The sequence below is a fragment of the Sapajus apella genome, unplaced genomic scaffold (assembly GCF_009761245.1).
Source record: "Sapajus apella isolate SASKATOON/1434 unplaced genomic scaffold, GSC_monkey_1.0 scaffold34, whole genome shotgun sequence".
Taxonomy (NCBI): Eukaryota; Metazoa; Chordata; class Mammalia; order Primates; family Cebidae; genus Sapajus; species Sapajus apella.
In genome coordinates, this window is record NW_022436974.1 from 21,952,337 (window position 1) to 21,975,977 (window position 23,641).

At 42.3% G+C, this 23,641-nt stretch overlaps 1 protein-coding gene across 12 annotated transcripts in view; it reads left to right on the forward strand.

Moving 5' to 3' along the window:
- Positions 1-23,641, forward strand: part of TENM4 (teneurin transmembrane protein 4) — a 3,057,282-nt gene that overhangs the window by 2,370,931 nt on the left and 662,710 nt on the right. For all 12 annotated transcript variants that reach the window (XM_032296006.1, XM_032296008.1, XM_032296015.1 and 9 more), the window contains one exon: positions 7,433-7,488. The gene's annotated coding sequence lies outside the window, so the exon portion shown is untranslated. The remainder of the gene's footprint in view (positions 1-7,432; positions 7,489-23,641) is intronic.

The window sequence follows — 23,641 nt, forward strand, 5'->3', positions numbered from 1 at the left end:
TGTTGACCTCGTGATCCACCCGCCTCGGCCCCCCAAAGTGCTGGGATTACAGGTGTGAGCCACCGCGCCCGGCCCTAAATATATTTTTTAAAAAAGTAATCCAGTGAGTATTCATTGAGTACCTAGTATGTGCTAGGTGCCATGCTAAATTCTGAGTAGACAGGGGTAGACAAGAGAGACCAAGTCTCTGTCCTGATTGCATTAGTCTATTCTCACACTGCTACAAAGAAATACCTGAGACTTCGTAAGTTATAAAGAAAAGAGGTTTAATTGACTTATGGTTCTGCAGGCAGTACAGGAAGCATGGCAGCATCTGCTTGGCTTCTGGGGAGGCTTCAGGAAACTTACCATCCTGGTGGAAGGTGAAGGGGAAGCTGACACTTCACATGGCTTGAGCTGGAGGAGGAGGGAGCAAGGGGGGCCATGCTAAGACAACGCACTCACCGTCAAGAGAACAGCAATAACAGCATAGTGCCCAACCATTCAGGAGAATCCACCCCATGATCTCATCACCTTTCACCAGGCCTCATCTTTAACATTGGGGATTACAATTCAACATGAGATTTGGGTGGGGACACAGATCGAAACCATGTCATTCATAGAGCATGCAGTCTGGTACTCATTAAACCAACCATGCCAAACAGTGCTTAATTACAGTTATGAGATGTGCCACAAAGGAAGCCCCACTAAACAGTCAGATGGGCTCACTTAGCTTGGGGGTTCAGGGCTTCTGGGAGGATATGGCACTGGAGTTGAGAAGCCTGAAGGGTACATTTGGTTCAGTCAGGTAGAGAGGAGTGCAAACAACCTTGCAGGCTGAGGGAGCAGCACCCAGGGTCTGGACCCATTTGCAAACCTTAAAAAGGGCCAGTGTGGCTCAAGTATAGAGACTGTGAGGCAGATGGGTGTATCTGCAATACCTGAGCAGTACAGAAGCCAGGTTCTAGAAGCAGGCTTGTGAGGCACAGGGACAAGTGAAGGACTTTGGATTTTATCTTTAGTAGAGTAGGAGACTGTCAGAAAGCTTTAGGCATAAAAGATCATTCAATTTGCATTTAAAAAATTCCTTCTGGCTTCTGGTGGTGAGAGAATTGGAGTAGATGACGTGGGAGACTAGTGCGAGGCCATGGCAGGAGTCCCCTGGAGAGGTGATGGTGTTGTGAATGAGGGCGTGGAGCTGGAGAGGGAGGGAAGGGAACCAACTTGGTGATTGATTGGCTATGAGTAGTGACACACAGCGGCGTGTCAAGACAGGTACTCAGATTTGTGGTGGGAACAACTAGTAGATGGCAGTGCCCTTTACTGTGATTGAACATGCCAGAAGCAAGCTAAAAAATCACCAGGGTAAAAGACAAATAGCAAACTCTCATGTAGCAACAAGAAAGAAACTAACACCCAAAATGAGTAAAGCACATGCAATTCCTAAAGAAGTGTGATGACCAAGAAACAGAGAAAGATGTTTAACAGATATGCAAGAGAGGCAGATTAATTAGGTACCATTTACCTATCACATCAACAGAGATTTTTTTAAAGTGTGCTAATGCCTAATATTTAGAGAAGCAAGAGGAATTGGCATGCTCATATACTGCTGGTAAAAATGACAAGTGATACACTCTTAGGAGAGGAGCAGCTATAATTTTTTAAAATGTTAAGCAATGTAGTGTATCATCAAACAACCCTATAAGAAATATGTACAAAGATATTAGAGTATTTACACTAATGAATAATTAGAACACTCTGTCCATCTGTAGGAAATTAATTTTAAATCTATGTAACAATTTAAAAGCATGCTATTGGCTGTGGTGGCTCACGCCTATAATCCAAGCACTTTGGGAGGCCAAGGCGAGTGGATCATGAGGTCAGGCGTTCAGGACCAGGCTGACCAACATGATGAAACCCCTTCTCTACTAAAAATACAAAAAACAGCCAGGCATGGTGGCATGTGCCTGTAATCCCAGATACTCAGGAGGCTGAGGCAGGAGAATCACTTGAATCCAGGAGGCAGAGCTTGCAGTGAGCCAAGGAAGAACCATTGCACTCCAGCCTGGATGACAGAGCAAGACTTCATCTCAAAAAAAAAAAAAAAAAAAAACCCTGCTATTTTACTAAATTAAAGATAGATTAAAATGAGCTTGTATGGCATGACCTTACTTTGTAAAGCATCTGAATGTACATTGTGTGGATGTCTGTGTGTGTGAGTATACATACAGAAATGTTTAGAAGGAAATATATCTAAAATCATATTGATGATGGTGGGTGAGTTTTTATTGTATTTAGTAAATAGAAAGAAAATACTTCCAAAAAGAAAGAAAACAATGCATGACTGCAGTGTAACAGACACTGTAATAAGTGTTGTCTCGAGGGAAGCCAGGAGAGGGAGTAACTAATTCTGGCCCAGGCTGGTGGGAGAAGGCTTCCTGGAAGAAGTGCCATTGGACAGGGAATGAATAGTCAGGGTTCTGTTCATTTGTGTTCTTGTTTCTGCACAGTTTGTAGCTCAGCAGAAAGTAAGCCTAACCCAGCTCGATAGGATGTTCAACCTGTTTGCTCTCTTGTCATAAAAGATTCATGCCAATTAATTTAAAACCAGATGACAGGAAGTGGAAACTTAGAGCTTTAGAAAGACACTAGACAACAGCTTCGATCAGTGTCCAATGCAGTCACTTTGCCACTTTCTCCCACTTCCCCTGCCTGGGTTGGGATTGCATACTCATTTGCAGGGGCAATGGCATTCCTGGGTATTAGTTTGTCAGCCTTTTCTATTTTCTCAGTTACTATTTTGGAACATTGAATAAATAATCACTTTCAGTTCATATTTTCTCAACATGGTTTTAGAAATTATGCAGCTTTGTACTCAAGCACCCGTTTGGGAATGTAAATAAGTATCCATATGATCTAGTAACTTTATGGAAAAGCTGAGGACAACATAACAAAACAGGATGACCCTGCCTGGATTTGAAAACAACTTCATTGGTGACCAGATGGCACAGAATTGCAGATCTGGGGCCTGAGGAGGGTGGGGGAAGCTGAGTGCGCTCATGGGGCACTGGATTGGGTTAGAAGCTGGCAAGCAGAGAGCTGGTCCCCACTCCTTCAGTTACTAGCTGTGTGACCCTGGTGACCTACTTGACATGGTCTAAGTGTTAGGTGCTTTTACGATTCAGCTTCGAAATAAGAAACACTTCAGCTCTGAAGCTACAGTGCAGTGAAGGACTTCAGACCAGCGTCCCATAGTGCAGTAGGGGAACTGCTGGGTATTGGCATAGTACGTGGATGAGCATTTTCAACTCCAAAAGTATTTATTTTAATGAATAGTAGAAATACATATATATTTGTTTGTATGTTTGTTTGTTTGTTTTTGAGACAGAATCTTGCTCTGTCACCAGAGCTGGAGTGCAGTGGTACGATCTAGGCTCACTGCAACCTCCACCTCCCAGGTTCAAGTGATTCTCCTGCCTCAGCCTCCTGAGTAGCTGGGACAACAGGCGCCCACCACCATGCCTGGTTAATTTTTTGTATTTTAGTAGAGATGGGGTTTCACCATGTTGGCCAGGAAGGTCTTGAACTCCTAACCTCATGATCCACCCTCCTCAGCCTCCCAAAGTGTTGAGATTATAGGCATGAGCCACTGTGCCCAGCCAGAAATACACACACACACACACACACACACACACACACACACACACACACAGAGCACCTCTCACCTATGACTTCTTAGATATTATTCGAATGGTTTCTATGACAAATTCCTTTACATTGTTAGCAATCCTTTTTTAATTACAGAAAACTATGTTAGTTGCAAGGGTGCCTTCCGTTGGAGAGAAAGGGCAGAAATAGAGAGCTGCAGAAACAATTTTGAAAATCATTAAAAAATATAGTTAAGTAGAAAACATGAATTGATTTGGAAAAATTAGTAAATGATAGTAAAGGTGATGCATGGTTATGGCAAAAATGTGAATGGGGTACCAAAATTACGGCATCAGGCCTTAGACAGATCGCTGAGCCTTGCTGAGCTGCAGTTTTCTTGCCTATAAAATCTCCCAGGGTGGTTATAAGGATCATGAAATCATACCTGTAGATATTATTAGGTCATTAGCTGTCACATAGTAGGGACTCAGATATATGAGTTTCCCTCTCTTTTCCTTAGCCTTGCTTTTTTAGGTTAAAAAAGAAATCTGTGATCAGCCGGTCCAGTTTCCCTATTTTTTCAGATGAGGTAACTGCAAGTAAACTAGGGAAAGACCAGCCCAAGGCTCTAAAAGTTGCTCACTTCTCACTCTTCTGGGCTCAGGTACGAACAGTACCTGTCAGAGACCTGACCACACACCTGGAAAGGCCTTGGAGAAAATGACGGAAATGATGAGAATGAAAATGAGTTAGTAAGGGCAATGGTCAACTGTCATGGCCTGACACAGGTGGCAGGAGAGGAAAATCACAATTGGCATGCTGTTTTTAATATAGTATATCTTTTTTTTGCTGCCAGGAAAATTCCTGGCAGTAGGTTCTCAGTAATATGTTTGGTGAGTCCGAATATAATTGCCACCAGTCTACTCTTTTTTTTTTTTTTTTTAAGAAAGAAAGAGAAAGAGAAAGAGAAATGGGGAGAGAGAACAGGAGTCTTGCTCTGTTGCCCAGGCTGGAATGCAGTCTAAAAATAGGTATTAAAAACCTCTTTTATGCCGATAATTGTGCTTAGCAGCAGAGACAGGAAGGAATAGGGAAGAAAATAACAAACAGCCAACCAATATTTCATTTAAGTCTGTGAAATGCTATGCAAATGCTGAAGAGTGATTTACTTCCAATTATGTGGTCACTTTCAAAATAGGTGTAATACGATACTGAGAAAAATGTATGTTCTGTGGACCTGGGGTGAAGAATTCTATAAATATTCACTGAGTTTACTTGTTCCAGGTCTGAGTTCAAATCGTAGATGTCCCTGTTAATTTTCTATCTCGTGGATCCGTCGAATATTAACAATGTGGTGTCAAAGTTTCCCGCTATTATTGTGCGGGAGTCCAAGTCTCTTTATAAGTCATTAAGAACCTATCTTATGTATCTGGGTGTTCCTATATTGGATGCATATATATTTATGATCATTGACTCCTGTTGTTGCATTGATCCTTTTACCATTATGTAATGTCCTTCTTTGTTTCTTTTAGTCTTTGTTACTATTAAAGTCTATTTTGTCAGAGACGGAAGTTGCAACTCCTGTTTTCTTTTTTTTTTCTCTCTCTCCATTTGATTGGTGAGTCTTCCACCAACCCTTTGTTCTGAGTCTCTGTGCGTCCTTGCTTATGAGATGGATCTGGATACAGCGAACCGATGGGTTTTGACTTTTCAATTTGCCTGTCTGTGTCTCTGATTGGAGCATTTAATCCACTTAAATTTAGGATTAATATTGATATTTGTGAGTTTAATATTGTCGTTTAATGCTAGCTGGCTATTTTGCCCATTAGTTGATATAGATTCTTCATCATGGAGATACTCTTTACCTTTTGGTAAGTTTTTGGGATGACTGATACTGGTTGTTCCTTTCTGTAGTGCTTCGTTCAGAAGGTCTTGTAAAGTAGGCCTGGTGGTGATGAAATCTCTGAGTGCTTGCTTGTTCGCAAAAAAATTATATTTTTCCTTCATTTTTGAAGCTCAATTTGGCTGGATATGAGCTTCTGGGTTGAAAATTCTTTTCTTTGAGGATATTGAATATTGACCCCCACTCTCTTCTAGTTTGCAGGGTTTCAGCTGAGAGATCTGCTGTGAGTCTGATAGGCTTCCCTTTATGGGTAACCTGACCTTTCTCTCTAGTTGCCCTTAGAATTTTCTCCTTTATTTCAACCCTGGTGAATCTAACGATTATGTGTCTTGGGGTTGACCTACTTGAGGAATATCTTTGTGGTGTTCTCTGTATTACCTGAAGTTGAGTATTTTCCTGGCTTACTAGGTTAGAAAAGTTCTCCTGAATAATATCCTGAAGAATATTTTCAGCTAGGATTCATTCTCTTCATGACATTCAGGTACACCTATCAAATGCAAATTAGGCCTTTTCACATAGTCCCATATTTCTTGGAGACTTTGCTCATTCCTTTTTACTCTTTCTTCCCTAATCTTTTCTTCTCATTTCATTTCATTAGTTGGTGTTCGACCTCTGATATCCTTTCTTCTGCTTGATCAATTCGACTGTTAAAACCTGTGCGTACTTCGTGGCGTTCTCGTATTATATTCTTCAGTTCCATTAATTCACTTATATTACTCTCTAGATTGTCTATTCTTGTTAGGATTTCGTCAAACCTTTTTTCAAGGTTCTCGGTTTCTTTACATTGGGCTAGAACATGCTCTTTTAACTCACAGAAGTTTCTTATTATCCACCATCTGAAACCTAAATCTGTTAATGGAAAGCACTCATTCTCCATCAGGCCTTTTTCCCTTATTGATGAGGAACTGTGATTCCCCTGTAGAGGGAGAGGCATTCTGATTTTGGGTATTCTCAGCCTTTTTACTCTGGTTTCTTCCCATCATTGTAAATTTATCCACCTGTCATCTTTGTAATTACCGACTTTCAAATTAGATCTCTGAGTGGACCTCCAACTTGTTGATTCCCAGCGCCGGAATCTGAGCAACCTAACGTGCCGGCCAAAACAGCGGTGTTAAGATTAGTGGTGCTTTTCTGCCCAGGAATCTCCGGTCTGGCTTCCTTTTTGAGTCCCTTTTTCAATCAGGTGAATAGGCGACTCTGCCTTCACAGAGCTCCAAACGTCGACCAAAAGGGGACTCAGTCCTGCTTACTCTGCACCAAGAACCGCCGCGCTGGCCTCGAGAGTCGTGCTGGCGACCCATGGGGCCCCTCCACTCGGAATCTCCTGGTCCGTGAGCAACAAAAATTCGTCTGAAAGTGTGGCGTTCTCTCGTTCTCTGTGCTTTCACTGGGAGCTACAATCCTGAGCTGCTAGTGATCAGCCATCTTGGATCTTACCTATAGTATATCTTTATAGCCTCTGGTTAAAAAAAGGTAAACTCTATGTATAGAAGGAAAAGAAAGAAAAGAAAAAAATATCCCAAATTGTTGGAAGTGAATGTGTTGAGGTTGTGGTCCTTTTCTTGGCTTTATTTCTCCTGGTATTTTTAATGGTCTTTTTTTATTTTGACATCTATAAAAAATAAAAGTGCCCAAATGATTGGAAGGCTGAATCTTCTGTGCTGAGAGTTGAGCACCATCAGCAAGCGTCCTGCTTGACACATAACTATTGATGATCATGCTTAATTTATTACTGCACTTCACGTTTTAAACAGTTATTTTGCAGCCCCTGACCACTTGCAGTTTTCCCAGTTACATGGAATCATAAGCAGTTTTAGTAACCAATTTTAGGCATAAAACCTGTGATGCATTTTAGTCCAGAGATCTCAAGGAATTCATTGTGATTGTCTTCTTGTTTTACAGATGGAAAAACTGAGAATCAGAGAGGGCTAGTGATCTCTCGGACACTTGGTCAGTAGGTAAGTAATGACGCTAAATGTGAACCAAAAACAAGATATGCTTCTAGTCTGAACAGTATAACCCCTGCCAGACCCATTGTCCCAGGCTTGTGACTTTTCTGTGTTGTGCAATTCATGTCAGTATGGAACAAGTCAGTAAATAAGTTGAGCTGGTTTGAAGCATTTGAGTATTACTTGCACCTGTGGCTTCTGTTTGTTCCCAGTGTGGAGTTGGCATGTATACAGGTGAGTCTGTGAAGCCCTTTTAGGCCATACCGGGCCAACATTGGGTCTTTCTCTGGGAATAGCGGGGCTCATTGAAAACTGGCCCATGCTGCAGTTGTTGTGACATTCACTCTCGCTTCAGCAGACCCAGCTGCTTGGTACGTCTAGAACAGAGAGCTCTGGATTAGTGTGGTCAAGAGTTCTGGGCCCAGATCCTGCAAAGACCTGCTCTGTGACCTTAGGCAAGCCACTTAATGCATGAATTCACCCATTCTGCTTGCTTTCTTTCACACTGTTTTCCCCCAGGGTATTCAGTGCCAGCCTCAGTGCTGAGCACAGAGAACAAGATAAATACAGCATAGGCTTTGCCCTTGAGGAGTTCACAACCCAATCAGTGAGTTCCTCCATGTTCCCATTATCGTCTCATTATGAGAATTTCTAGCATCTGCTTTAGGGCATACAGTTTGAAGGGTACTTTGTGGTCTTTCCCACAACTCTATAAGGTAGGAAGAAGTTGTTTCTGGCGTTTTGCAAAGGAGAAAACAATGGCCGAAAGAGTGGGCCAAAGCCATACTGTGCGTAAGAGTCAGAGGTAGGCTTGAAACCCAGATTTACTAATTCCAAAACATTTGTTTCTAATAATAGCAGACCATTCCACCTGGTAGTTGTAGCATCTGAATGGTCATTGTTGCATTCTACCCCTTGGCAGTGAGTATGATGCTGGGGAGATCAGCACCACTCTGGTGGGTGGTGGGATAATTTTCTGCAAGAGATTCCTTTCTGCATCTAGCTGATTGTTCCAGAAAGCGGTTTTTCTCAGCCTGAGATTGAAGGCAGCTGTGAGCTCACAGTAAACGGAGAACCAAGGGAAACCTGCTCCAGGCCCAGGGCTGAGGCTACCAAGTGGCTGGGATTTAGCATATCAGAGAGAATCCACCATGGATAGAGTGACACAGCCCCCCTCAGCCCCTTCTTGTGCAGTGACCTGGCTGTAAAACTATGGATTTTCTACCAAAGCTTAACGATCCTGGACTCTAAAGCAAGCATGGTCGCTTCTGCTTTTGCTGAGCTGTCTTGCCTCAGGCAAGACACAGAGGATGCTGGGGATTTGAAGCTATGCTGTTTATTTACGCGGATGACAACTCCTTGAGGATGAAGCTCTAGGGTTCCCTCAAAGTCTGGAATTTCAAAAGATACATAAATGACCTCAGGGATCTGGCTCTTTTGTCATACAGTATATGTGTATGTTGTGAATTGTGACCATTGTTGCTGTAGATGCACCTAGATTGCTGTGATGTACATGATATGCAGGTTTTGTGGTAATGTGACTGTGCATGTGTGCGGTATGGGATTTTGGGGGAGTGTGCATGTGTATTTAATCCCTAGGAGACAATTCTTATTTTAAGAAAAAACACTTATGGGTGTAATTTTTCAACAAGATCTAGAAATGGGCTTTTAATAAGCCTCATTAAACTCTTTGATTACTAGGGGAGACCAACCATTCTTTCATCTTTGCTCAGATCACAGCTCTCACTTGCTCTCTTATTTGGGGTCAGACAAAAATGCCTGCCGTTCATATTGGTCTTTCCAAAGCCCTTTCCCCCATCTGCCCTCTGCAGCTCCCACTCCCACCCCAGTGCTTGTCTGACCTCTCCACTTGAACCTCAGCACAGACAGTGCTGGTGTCTGGACTGACAGATGATAGCTGCGGGTGCTTCTGGAACCTGAGCATCCCGGGTCTCAAGTTGTCACAGCAGGACACTTAGGGTCTTTGTTTAGGAAGCACTCTGAGCTGGGAGAGCTGGGGCTCCTTCCTTTCCTGGAGGGTCACTTACTACTGCAGACTCTCAGCAGAACCGTGTGTGTACAAACCTTTCCTTTACAGATTGAGTTTCCCCTTGTCTGACATGGGAGGAGGTGAAGCTCTGTTGAAAGGCAGATTTTGCCCTGGACTGCGAGCAGTCTGCCAGGTCTCCTGAGGAGAGCTGGTTCCCAGAGTGATTATCTTTCCTGAGCCAAGAGCCAGGTGCTCAGTGGCAGGAAGTGAGGTAGGCTTAGCAACAGGCTTATCAAGCCCTGCTACAAGAATGCTCATTCGTGTCAACAGGACTGGGTTTGTGTGGTTTTGTTCCTCCCTGGGTACTGTCTCAGTTCTGGGGCTGATGTGTTCTGAGCAGAAGTACCTCTGCTCCTTCTCAGAGGTAATACACTCCCTGGGGTATGGGCTTCTGTCTGTGTCATCCTTGTGCATTCCACAGTAGCAGCAAATTGCCGAGTGTGCAGAGGGCCAGCCAGTGTTTGTGGTATGCATAGAAGATGCTGGCTCCAGGCAGCAATCGTCCACCTGGAGTACCTGTGCTTTGTGTATTGGAACATACCTACATTTAAGTGCTGACTTAGCTTCTTTTTGTTTGTTTGTTTGTTTTTGTTTTTGAGACAGAGTTTTCACTGTCGTCTCCCAGGCTGGAGTGCAGCGGTACGATCTTGGCTCACTGCAACCTCCACCTCCCAGGTTCAAGCGATTCTCCTGCCTCAGCCTCCCGAGTAGCTGGGATTACTGGCACCTGCCACCACGCTGGCTAATTTTTGTAGAGATGGGGTTTCACCATGTTGGCCAGGATGGTCTCGAACTCCTGACCTCAGATGATCTGCCCACCTCAGCCTCCCAAAGTGCTAGGATTGCAGGTGTGAGCCACTGTACCTGGTCCCTGATTTAACTTCCTACTGAACCAGCCCACTTACCTTCTCCGTGAGATTGCAGTGAACCAATGTTAAGGGTGTGTCCTGCATAAGCCTATTTATTCAAGGGCTAGTGGGGGCTAAAAACCAGCCTGCATTCCCCCTGCCAAGCCATGTGTCCCAGAGGGGCTACATCTGCCCAGCAAAAGAGACCCCTTTTTCAGATTCACACAAAGTCAGAGATGGGGCTGGTAGTAGCCTTGTCTCTTTCAGCCTCAATGTCTTCATCTTTTGTGTAAACAGGCTGTGGGGATGATTTGTGATTATCCTTGAAGTATAACTGACACACAGAGACTGATAAATCATAGTGGTCATTAGTAGTTGTAATTGTAGCAGCAGCAGCAGTAATGGTGTCAGTAATGATAATGCCTTATTTTTGTAGTGCTTTATGTTTCGCAAGGTTCTTTTGTATTTGATTACTTCAGTAGCATACATTAAAGGCAGGACTAAGATTGCTCTCTCTGGGACAAAGAGAAATATGATGTGAATTGCCTACTGTCAGCCCCTGAAGGCCTGACCTGGAGCCAGCATAAACCATCCTGGCAATGCCGTGAGGTTGGGGTATGCAAAACTGGGGATACCTGGGAGACCCCAGAGCATCCACATTCTCCTAGAGCATGAGCTTCTTTCTGCCTATACTCCCATGCCCATTATCTACCTTGGTCCTGAAGGGCCTGCCCTATTTAGAACATTCTGCCTGGTTCTTCCCAGAAACCCCACTGGCGTGCCAGCCTCTGGTCCCTGTGGTTGTAGTCATTGGCTCAGAACGGGGTCCAAACCAGGTAAGCCACTGAGCATCACAGTCCTGCCTCACAGCCTAGGTAGATGTGTTACCTGGGTCTTCAAAGCCACCCAGGCAGACTCTCTAGGGCTGGGAACAATAGCCATCTTGCATGCATTTTCCAAACACCCCTTAGTCACCGCACCTCAACTCCTCTAGCCAACAGACATTCATGAAGCACATACCATATACAAGATACTCTGGTGACATCTTACACATATTTTTTTCTAACTTTTTTTTTTTTAGAGACAGTGCTTTCCTCCGTCATCCAGGCTGGGGTGCAATAGTGCGATCACAGCTCACTGCAGCCTCAAACATCTGAGCTCAAGTGATCTTCCTCCTCAGCCTCCCAGGTAGCTAGGACCACAGGCACATGCCTGGCTAATTATTTTATTTTTAATAGAGATGGGATTTCACTATGTTGCCAAGTATGAGCCACCAAGCCCATCCTCTTTTTTCTAACTTCTGTACCTATTTGCAAGATGAAATAACTAAGTTTCAAAGAAGTTAATTAACATGCCCAAGATTTCATAATTATTCAGTGGTAATGCTGGGATTTGAACTCATGTATTTAGACTAGAAAGCTTATGCACTTGACTTACATAAAGCATGTAGCACACAGTGGCTAGCAAAAAAATTTGTTGTCACCCATTCATGATAGTGTTTTCAAAATGATTATTAATAAAGTACTTATCATCCTGCATCCTAACTGCTGGTTCTCCTGGGGTCCTTTCCCATTGGACTGTGAGGTTTCTGAGGGTAGAAACTGGGAGTTCCAGTCCTTAACAGAGTACACAGTTTATAGCAACTGATTGATAAATGAATGATTAACAATATTGACAATGGCTAAATGGCTATTTGCTAGGCATAGTGTTAAGTGCCTTTTATATATTATTTTATTTAATTCTCAAAGAAACCCTATAAGACAGATACTGTTATTAAAACCATTTTCACACTAAAGAAAAGACCTTAAAGAGTTTTCAATAACTTTCCCAGATCCCATTCCCAAGTGGCCAACCTGGGAATGGGACCCATGTCAGCTGACATGAAAGCTTGGTGCTTAATGTCTCACCTAGATGTACTGGCTTCCTGCAGGTGTACCTGCATGTGTCATAGCCACATCAGATGTCTATGGTTCCTTCAGAGAATTCTTGGGAAGCTGTCACTCAAATCCAGTGCCTTCGAATCCAGGGCTATGCAACGTTTCCATTTAGAAGGAGCGAAGCTGGTGAAGGCTGGGAACCTGTAGTCCTGTGTAAAAGACAACATGAAGAGCCACTAATAGAATTAGCAAGAAAAGAGTGACTTCCTAGGGAACACACCTAATTTGTTAGACACAAGTGGGGGCAAAATCAGCCTCAAGAGGCACAATCTTGTGAGCTCCTTGGAGAACAGTGGGGAAATGTTTCAGTGGCATTTACTGGGGGTATTTCTTGAGTTTGGCAAGTCCACTACAGAAGACTCATTGATGGTCGAGGACAGGAGAAAGGAAGGTCTTGGTGCATTACTCTTAAGGGAGGGCCTTTGCTTCTAGTGCCTTCCCCCAAGACCTCATTGACCAGTGACTTGTTTCATCATGTGGAGCTTCATCTTATGCAAGCTAAAGAAACAGTATGCAAACTTCACTGCTGCAAGATAATTGACCACTTGTGATTTCATCCAGAAGGTAGCAGGAACATGTGCTCTTAGTGAAAGTTCAGCAGTAGGGAGACACATTTGTGCTGGGAAAGAGAGGGGCTTGGAGCGGCTCTGGGGACAACCTGGGCAGGACTAGGATTCTGACCCCTGACTCCTGCCACCACCAGGGCTCAAGTTGCATGAATCCAGGCTATGTTCTAAGTCCTGGGACTGCAGTGAGAAGTGCTGGTGCCTTCATCTATAAAAGCTAGAACAGGAACAAGTGCTTGGAGAAACCACATATGAACACTCCTTGGCAAAGGGAGAGGTATGCTGATTAACAACACGATGACCTATCAATTAGAGCCTTCATGGACTTGTCTTTGAGTGGAACCAGGACTTTGCCCTTTTGGAGGCTGGCCCTGTACACTGGAATGATAATACTGGTACTGGGAGCTGGACACTGAAGGCTCTTACTTCCCTCTGCCCCCCAGCAATGGTTTTTAAATCATACTCTGCAGGGCCCTGAGAGTTTAATGAAATCCTCTCTGGGTCTTCCATAGGAGCTAGGCAGACGATTTTCTACTGATTGTTGGGCCTCCACCATGCAGATCCTCTTCTCCCTGTCTGCAGGATGGGCTTCCTTGTTGCCAGTGGGGATATTTGGCTGGCATACACCCCCATGGCCATGCTGTTTGATTGCAGCTGATGTCTATTCTCATTGGCAGTGTGTCAATACCACATCAGGTATTAAATGTTTTGGCCAGGCACAGTAGTTCATGCCTGTAATTCCAGCACTTTGGGAGACCTGGGTGGATCACCTGAGGTCAGGGGTTTGAGACCAGCCTGGCCAACATGGTAAAACCCTATCTCTATTAAAAATAAAAAATTATCCAGGCGTGGTGGGCACCTGTAATCCCAGCTACTCGGGAGGCTGGAGAATAGCTTGCACATGAGGCAGAGGTTGCAGTGAGCTGTGATCAGACTATTGCACTCCAGTGTGGGTGACAGAGTAAGACTTGGTCTCAAAAAGAAAAAAAAAAGTTTTGAATGTTACTCGTTAGCAAACCTTCTTTGGACAGAGGAAAACAGTGCTGTCCTATGCCAGCCGCATCCTAACTTAGGCACATCACACCAGTGACCAACCTTCAAGCCACTGCTTCACAGAACTAAGGCAGTTTTGTTGTCTTTGAGAAGGGTTTTATGTGCTTCCTCATCCATCCTAGAGTCACAGAGTCACCTGAGTGTCACCAGTCCACAAGGTCATGTGGGGTTTGGCTATTTGTTTACCACCCACATGCCCCCCCGCCCCTGCCACCCCACCCAGTGCCACTGCAGCAAAAACTCTGGTTTTCTTGCAGTGGCAGATCTGAAAGCTGGAGTTTGTCTCTTCCATCCCAGCCCCTGGCATGCCTCTTTAGCAGGCAGATAGCATGCTTTGTTGCCTGCCCATGGACATGGCTCCCAGATTCACTCAGCTGTGCCTTTACAAACAAACAGCTCTAAATGAGCAGGATGTGCCAGCTTTTCTGGGAGAATTCTTTATGAGTTCCTACTATGTGCTTTGCATTCATTCTCTCATTTAAATGTCACAACTTTCCCTGCTTGCTGTCATTCCAGTTGTACAGATGAGGGAACACAGAATAAGCGGCTTTCTGAATCATGAGTTTCCCATCAATGAGATGGTCCAAACAGGAACAAGACAGTCATATGTCATGACGGTATCAGGGATTCTAGCACTGGATGTTAGATCATCTTCGGGATTACAGGATGCTAATCAGTTATTGTTCCAGGATCTGGTCACCACAGAGATCCCTGGGTCCTGCAATGGTGCAAAGGGAGGGGATGGTGAGGGGAGTTCCTGGGCCACTCCATTGTTTTCTAGAAATCATGCACTGATTTCTAGGTAAGCATCAGAGGCCAGCTGGACACTTTCTGCCTGTGACTGGATTGATTGGAAGTCAGAAAACCCAGATTCTAGTCTAGGTTCTGCAATGTCTGCTATGCGACTTGGGAAATCATTTGGCCTTTCTGTTCCTTTTGCTCAAAAAAAATAATGGTAACCTTAAAGAGTTGCCGTGTTTACAAAATATTACATACATATCAATTGAAAGCATTATGCCAGTGAGAGTTATTAGCACATATTGTTCATCCTCCTACTGATACCTTTGATCTATAATGATTCCAAAAAGTGAGTCATGGATAAAAGCTTCTAGATTTGGAGGCTGGAAGGAGAACTGACTGAGAATGAGAGGAATAGAGCCAACCCATCATTTATAGATTAGAGAGCCTCCAAGCCTAAAGTAGAAACTGCCAGGAGCAGTGGCTCATGCATGTAATCACAACCCTTTGGGAGGCTGAGGTGGGTGCATCACCTGAGGTCAGTAGTTCAAGACCACCTGGCCAATATGGCGAAACTCCATCTCTACTGAAAAATAAAAGTAGAAACTTACCTCTAACCTAGGCAAAGGAGAAGAAAGAATCAATAATTTATGTTTGAATTTCCTTGCCACCAAGAAAAAAAGAGAAAGCTAATGGATTATAAGTTAATTCCCCTTGGTTAACGTGGAGTCTTTCTTTGTTAAGAAGTAAGTAAACACACATAACAAGCTATTAGCTAAGCAGAAAGAGGTATAGTTTGTGCAGGAATGGCAAATACATGATGTATTAGGTTGAATTCCCCAGAACCAGACTCTAGGACAAAGATTTGCACGCAGAAACTTTATTGGAGCATGCTCTTAGCATCAGCACCTATAAGGGAGTGAGGGAAGAAAGGGAGGAGGTGAGCTGCAAGGCATTCACAGCAAAAATGTCAACTGATTCCACAGGAAACTCTAGAGCTGGGCTGGCCTTCAGATGTCTCACATTGAGTCAAAGGGAGTTGGCCTTATTGCCCACTGCAATGACAGCTGTGGACTGCCCACAGGTGACAGCTCTCTTGGACTGAGACCATTCCTGGAGAGAGACTCAACTGTGAGCTGTGAGCAGCCAACAGCAACAGTCCCTGCAGCTGGAGGAATTAGTGTCTCAGTCCTAAAGGAGGTAGTCTGGGTGGCGCATCACAGCATTCACTAGATTTGGCCTGTGGGCTGCCATTCTTTTCTTCCACTCCCCTGCAAACATCTTTACCACTTGTTGAAACAACTCTTTACCACTGCATTCAGATGAGGTCTCAATTTTTTCAAACACAATACTTTAGATAAACATTATCAGTCAGGGAATTTGTTCATGAAAAGGGACCCTATTTGCTACCTTTGCCCTCTACATCTATAGGAAACATTTATTGATGGTACACCATCAATAAATGTTATGATTGCTCTTTCAAAATCAAATAGTTGGCAACCTTAGACAATTCCTTGTATGTTTCCTGGGACAAGGTTTTCTCCTAGTTTTCCTTATTATCCCCTCTCACTACACTGTATTCAAGCTTTAACTTATTTTCCTCTTACCCTAGTAAATGCAGTTTTCCCTGTGGTTCATTTTTGTCTCTTTTTTATTGACCACACACTCTCTTGTCATTTCACCTATTCATATTTCAACCAGCATCCCACCTTAACACCTCTCCTTAGTTTTATATTACCAGTCACTCGCTAAATCTGTCCACCTGCTTAGCCTCTCTAGCCTTCATAAAAACAGCAGATTACATTCACATTAGCCAGTAAAGAAGCTGATGCTTAGCTCTCTTAAGATGCGTTTAGAAGGTGTGACATCTTGTAAGAGACAGAGCCGGGTGTTGTCATGGGTCTGAAGATAAGCTGGGATTTATCGTAGGTCTGTTGGCTCCCAAAGCCTGTCTTCTTTCCTCCATGCCTTTGAGATATTTGTAGGCATGACCTCTTCCTGACTCCAGGTTCCCTTTACTGAGCTTTGCCAGCATTCCCTGTGGAATCAGCTGAGAAGTCTGCATACTTTGATGTCAATGCCTGAGGTCATTGTGAATCACTGCAGAGTAATAGGAATTACTTCACCTCAGTGGGTGAGTTGGTTTTCTGCTCACCTTTCTGCTTTCCCTGAACAGAGAGGTTATAGAGTGCTGGGCACAGCCTGGCTTTTGAGCCTAATAGCTTACCGTTTGACTTAATTCTGAAGATGTTCCAGTGGTAAGGAGCCTTTGGGATCACAAACCCACTGTCAGAGTCAAGGGGTTGGGGATGAAACTGAAGCCAAATAATGGACTGATCATGGCTCTTGATAAATGAGAACTGTGGTCAGTCCAGCTGGCCAAGCACAGAAAGCCTAGCAGCCTTACAGGGGGACCCACCTGGGTTTCTGTGCTAAATGTCTGTACCTATATCTGCCATCCTTCTCCTTCGAGGAAGAGGTATTTGATAAAGAGAGGTATTTGCTTCTAGCTGAGGGCCAGTTCTATCAAAACCAAAGATCAATTAGGTAGTTGGAGGACCCAGCGAGGCCCCTATTCTGTGCCAGATACCCAGCTAAGTATCCTACTTCTTTACCTTAAGGTGTGGGCTGATTTTTTTTTTAGGGTCGCTTAAATAGCAGACATGGGCCCCACAGCTTCCTGATGCAGTGTGACTTCTGAGCTCTGACAGGTTGTTGATTCTGCCCTCTGCCTTTGAGGCAATGTCTTTGCATAGGGAAGAATCTGGAATCCTCCTGACAAGTGAAAAGAGGGGCTGATTTGAGTCCTCACCCTCTTGTCTACTACAGATTTTCTGTGAACTTAGACAGTCACTTGACCTTTCTTGTCCTTAGTGCTGCTTCAGTGTCAGTGCTGAAAATGGCTGTTATAATGCCTCAAGCATCCTGGTTGTTGGGGAAGCAGGAGTACAATATAGGTGCTCTAAAAATGACACATGTTTTCCTTCCTTACCTCCAACTCGTTACTTAGTGAGCTCTCTGGAGAAGTGTTTACTAGAAATTCGTGATCTACAGAACATGGCTGTTTCCTCAAGGAGTGCATTCAGTCTTTGTTGGATGACCCAGGGCTGGATGGGTCCTGGGTTGTCATCTGGCATGCTTTCTCACTGGACCTGAATGGGACCAGGGTCTATACCCAATACTTTTTACCAGCAATGACTTGGAGAAGATTCCTCCTCATTTTCTGGTACTTCACCTTTTCCACCTTCCTTCCTAGTGGCATGTAACCAAGAATGTTCAGAAGAGGCCATCAGGGCAAAGTGAAAGGCATCCTGCCCCATGTGCTGGCTTTATAAAATCAGACCACTCTCATAACCTCTCCAAGACGTAGTCTGGCCAATACTATTTTCCTTGGTGGCATTCTCCGAGAATTGCATGTGATAATACACATGAAAGCACACTTTGCCACAAATTCATGCCAATATAAGGATTTGTGGTTACAAATTCTATCTCCTGTGAGTTTTCATTTCTTGGTCTGGCCCCTCACCAGTAGCTCCCAACACAAGTTCCTGAATGTATTTGGTCTATGCAGATAGCTTATCCAACATGCTATTTGTGACTATCAAGTTTCCTGATAAACTTTTAAAGTTTATTTATGTGTTTGTTTTCCTCTCTAAATTCCAAGATGTTTAAGAATAAGGTCCAATCTTAATTCATCTATTTCCCAAGTATGTAATAGATGCTCCCTGTTTGAGGAAATAAACGAAGATGAAAGAAAATTAGAACTATGGGTACCTTCTTCATATCTGCTTATGTAATCCTCACAGCAGTTTTATAAAGTTGTTATTTTTTCTTCTTCTTTTTTTTTTGAGATAGAATTTCGCTCTTGTTCAGACTGGAATGCAATGGCACAACCCTGGCTTACCATGACCTGCTCCCTCCTGGGTTCAATCTATTATCTGCCTCAGCCTCCAGAGCAGCTGGGATTACAGGTGCCCACCACCACGCCCAGCTAATTTTCTTAAATATTTTTGGTAGAGACGGGGTTTCACCATGTTGGCCAGGCTAGTCTCAAATTACTGACCTCAGGTGATCCACCTGCCTCAGCCTCCCAAAGTGCTGGGATTATAGGCATGAGCCACCACGCCTGGCCTATCTCTACTTCTAGAAAACAAAAATTGAGGCCAAAGGTGAAGCAACTTACCCACAATACATAGTAACTAGTAGAGTGAGGGATGATGGCCTTAGTCTCCTGGACTCCAAAGTTAGTGCTCACCTTCTATACTTCATTTCCTCTTGCTCCCCTTCCCTTTTTTTCACATTATTATTGTGTAAACAACATTGAAACAATAATAAAAGAAAACAGAAATACAGTCCCCTTTAATAGCACCACTTCTAGCAAGTCAGCTGTTTCCATTCCCCCCACCGCCACATTCCCTATAGCCTCTTTCTTGCATATGTTTTCTGTAACAGCATTATTGAGATATAATTCACGTGCTATAAAATTTACCCTTTTAAAGTGACAATTCAGTGTTTTTCTAGTCTATTCACAAAGTTGTGCAACCGTCACCATTATCTAACTTTAGAACATTTCATCACCCCAAAAGGAAACCCCATACTCATTAGCAGTCATTCCCCATACCCTGCTCCTCCCAGCCCTTGACAACCACTCCACTAATCTACTTTCTCCCTCTTTATGGACTTGTCTGTTCTGAACATTTTTTATAAATGGAATCATACAAGATGTTGCCTTTGGTTTTTTCACTTAGCATAATGTTTTCAAGGTTTATCCATGTTTCAGCATGAATCAATACTTGTTCTTGATACACCCACGCCCATACCCACCCCCACACACGCATATGCCATGTTTGGTTTATCCATTTATCAGTTGATGGGTATCAGGATTATTTCCATTTTTAACTATTATGAATAACAATGCTATGAATGTTCATGGACAAGTTTTTGTGTGGACATGAATTTCAGTTCTTTGGGGTATATACCTAGCAGTGAGATTGCTAGGTCATACGGTAACTCTGTGATTAACATTTTTAGCAACTGCCAACCTATTTTCAAATGTAGCTGAACCATTTCACAATACCACCAGCAATGTATGACATTTCCAATTTTTTTACATTGTTTTCAATACTTTTTATGTGCCTTTTTTTATTTCCTTGTGGGTTTGAAGTGGTATCTCACTGGCTTTGATTTAGATTTCCCTAATGATGAATGATACTCATTTTCTTATTGGCATCTTTTTCTCATCGGCTTTGGAGGAATATTTATTCAAGTCTTTTGCCTGTTTTTAATTTGGGTTTTATGTTGCTTATTGTTGAGTTAACAAGAGGTCTTTATATATTCTGGATATAATTCTCTGATACATAATTTGCTATTTTTTCTCTCTCATTCTGTGTGTTGCCTTTGTACTCTCTTGATACTGTTCTTCGAAGCACAAAGCCTTTTCCTTTTGAAAGAGTCCAGTGTATTTATTTTTTCTTTTGTCACTTGTGCTTTTGGTATCACATCTATGAAACCATCGCTTAACCCAAAGTCATGAAGATTTATTCCTATGTTTTCTGTTAAGTTTTATATTTTTAGATCTACATGTGGATCTAAGATCTATTTTGAGTTAACCTTTGTATCTTGTGTGAAGTCTGGAGCAAACGTCATTCTTTTGCATGTGGATATTCAGTTATCTTGGCATCATTTGCTGAAAAGACTTTCTTTCCTTATTGAATTGTCTCAGTATTCTTCTCAAAAATCGAATGACTATAAATGTGAGGGTTTATTTCAAGAATCTAAATTTGATTCCATTGATCTATATATGTACTCATATACCAGCACCACACTCTTGATTACGGTAGCTTCATAGTAAATTTTGACATTGACATGTGGGGTTCCTCCAACTTTGTTCTTCTTTTTAAAGATTATGCCAGTATTCTGTGTCCCTTGTATTTCCATATAAATTTCAAGATCCACTTGTAAATTTCTACCAAAAAAAAATCAGCTTGGATTTTGGTAAGGAATACATTAAACCTATAAATAAATTTGGGGATTATTTTTATCCAAACAATGTTAAATCTCCCAATTCACGAACATGGTATATCTTCCTATTTATTCAAGGCTGCTTCAATTTATTTCTAGGATATTTTATAATATTTAGTATACAAGCCTTTTACTTCTTGTGGTTAATTTGTTCTTAAATACTTTATTCTTTTTGATGCTATTATAAATGGAATTGTTGTCTTGATTGCATTTTTGGATTGTTCATTGATGTGTATAGAAATAAAACGATTGTACAGTGATCTTGTATCCTTCAGACTTGCCAAACTTGTTTATTTTAATAGCTCTTTTGTGGATTCCCTAGGATTTTCTATAAATAATATCTTGTCATTGGCGAGTAGAGAGAGTTTTATTTCTTCACTTCTCCAACCTGAATGTCTTTATTTTTTTTTTTTCTTAACTAATTTTCCTGGTTACAACCTCTAGTACAATATTCAAAGAAGTGATGAGAACAGACACCTTGACTTCTTTTTCTTCTTAGGGGGAAAGCTTTCAGTCTTTGCCATGAAGTACATTGTTAGTTGTGAGTTTTTGGAGGTGGCCTTTATCAAGTTGAGTATTTCTTCTATTTAGTTTGTGGGTTTTTTGTCATGAAAAGATGTTAGATTTTGTGAAATGCTTTTTCTATGTCTAATAACATAATCATGTGGTTTTTGTCTTTTGTGGTCTTAATGTCGTATATTACATTGATTGGTTTTTGTATGTTAACCTGACCTTGAATTCCTTGATAAATCCCACTTGGTCATGGTGTATAGTTCTTTTTATATGTTGTTGGATTCATTTCAATGCTATCTTCTTGAAGATTTTTTTATTTTTATAAATTTATGGGAGATATTCATTTGTTGTGTGTGTGTGTGATGTCTTTGATTTTTTTTTTTATCAGAATAATGCTGGTATCATAGAAGGAGCTGGGAAGGGTTCTCTCCTTTTTCATTTCTTATAAGAATTTATAAAGAACTTGTGTTAATCTTGCCTATATTTTGGAAAACTTTAAAAGGTGGTGATGAGAACAAGACTTATGACAGCTTACAGTTACGCCTTATCATGTGCTTGTGTCAGAAAACAAACAAACAAACAAAAACCTACAAATGCCAGAAACAACACTACACTGAAGCCTGAAAATTTCCTTATGGGCAGAGCAGTGAGTCTCTGGTCATTATGCCGGGCAAGGTACTTAATACTGGGGACCCAGCCTGGGACAGAATGCTACAATTCTTGCCTGGTATTTTTTTTTCCATTTTTAAATATTTCCACACAAATGCCATTGAAGCGAAACTTTCTCCTTCATAAAAGATTAAGAGATTGGCCTCTGAACCACATGCTGAACAAAACCAATGCTTACACCATTATCTCCCTTAGAATCCATCCTGTCTTCCTAGAAAATCAAAATATCCACAAGTATTAATAGCTTAGCATTCAGGTTAACAAAAGAACCGAATGTTTGTTTTTGTTGTTTTTTTAACATGTAAAAATGAGAAAAGAAAGAATGTTACTGGCTGAAATTGGTTAGAACAGAGAAGCAAGAGTATGCAATTGCACCCTGGAAGCCAGAAGTTTCTCTGCACTAAAGATAATGATGTCAGTCCCTGAACATTTCTAAAAGAGAGAGTTTTGAATTGTGGCCATTCATTTATTCAGCAATCACTTCATTAATTCATTCAGCAATGATATATTAAGCTCCTTTCCTGTGGCAGGCCCTGTACTGGAGTATCTGGTCGCACAGAAAGGAACCCATCTGCATCTCTGCTCCTAAGGGACACCAAGTCTGATGGAGGTTATTGGACACTATACAAACAATTATTCCCAAGTATGATCAAGACTATAACATAGGCATAAAGGGGGTCACAGAAATGTAGAGAGAGGAAAGATCATGGACAGACAATGTCAGAGAAAATGTGATTCACACAGAATCTTGAAAGATGTAGGAATCTGCCTAGTGGGACTGTGGGACAGGGCCTTCCAGACCCAAGCAGAACCCGCAGTTCAGTGAGAATAGAATCTATCTGCATATTCAGAGACATACACAAGGGCTCTAAGGCACAGCACTGAATTCAAGAGACCCCAGAAGGCAAATTTTAAAGGACCTGAATGCTTTGTGAAGGAGTCTGGATTTTATCCTGGGACATTAAAGTTTTTTTTGTTGTTGTTGTTATCTCTGATACTGTCTTTTATTGTTGCTTCCTGCATTCCCAGTTGACTCTTTCTTACAGTTTCTTTCTCTGAGCTGAAATTCTACATCCATTAATGCATGTCACCACCTTTTTACTATCCTTTGGCATTTTAATCATAGTTGTTTTTTTTAATTGCATTTTAGGTTTTGGTGTACATGTGAAGAACATGCAAGATTCTTGCATAGGTACACACATGCCAGTGTGATTTGCTGCCTTCCTCCCCATCACCTGTATCTGGCATTTCTCCCCATGCTATCTCTCCCCAACTCCCCACCCCCCACTGTCCCTCCCCTATTTCCCCCCAACAGACCTCAGTGTATGATGCTCCCCTCCCTGTGTGCATGTGTTCTCATTGTTCAACACCCACCTATGAGGGAGAACATGTGGTGTTTGATTTTCTGTTCTTGTGTCAGTTTCTGAGAATGATTGTTTCCAGGTTCATCCGTGTCCCTACAAAGGACACAAACTCATCATTTTTTATAGCTGCATAATATCCCATGGTGTATATGTGCCACATTTTCCCTGTCCAGTCTATCATCAGTGGGCATTGGGGTTGGTTCCAGGTCTTTGCTATTGTAAACTGTGCTGCAATGAACGTTCGTGTGCATGTGTCCTTATAGTAGAATAATTTATAATCCTTTGGATATATACCCAGTAATGGGATTGCTGGGTCAAATGGAATTTTTATTTCTAGGTCCTTGAGGAATCACCACACTGTCTTCCACAATGGTTGAACTAATTGACACTGCCACCAACAGTG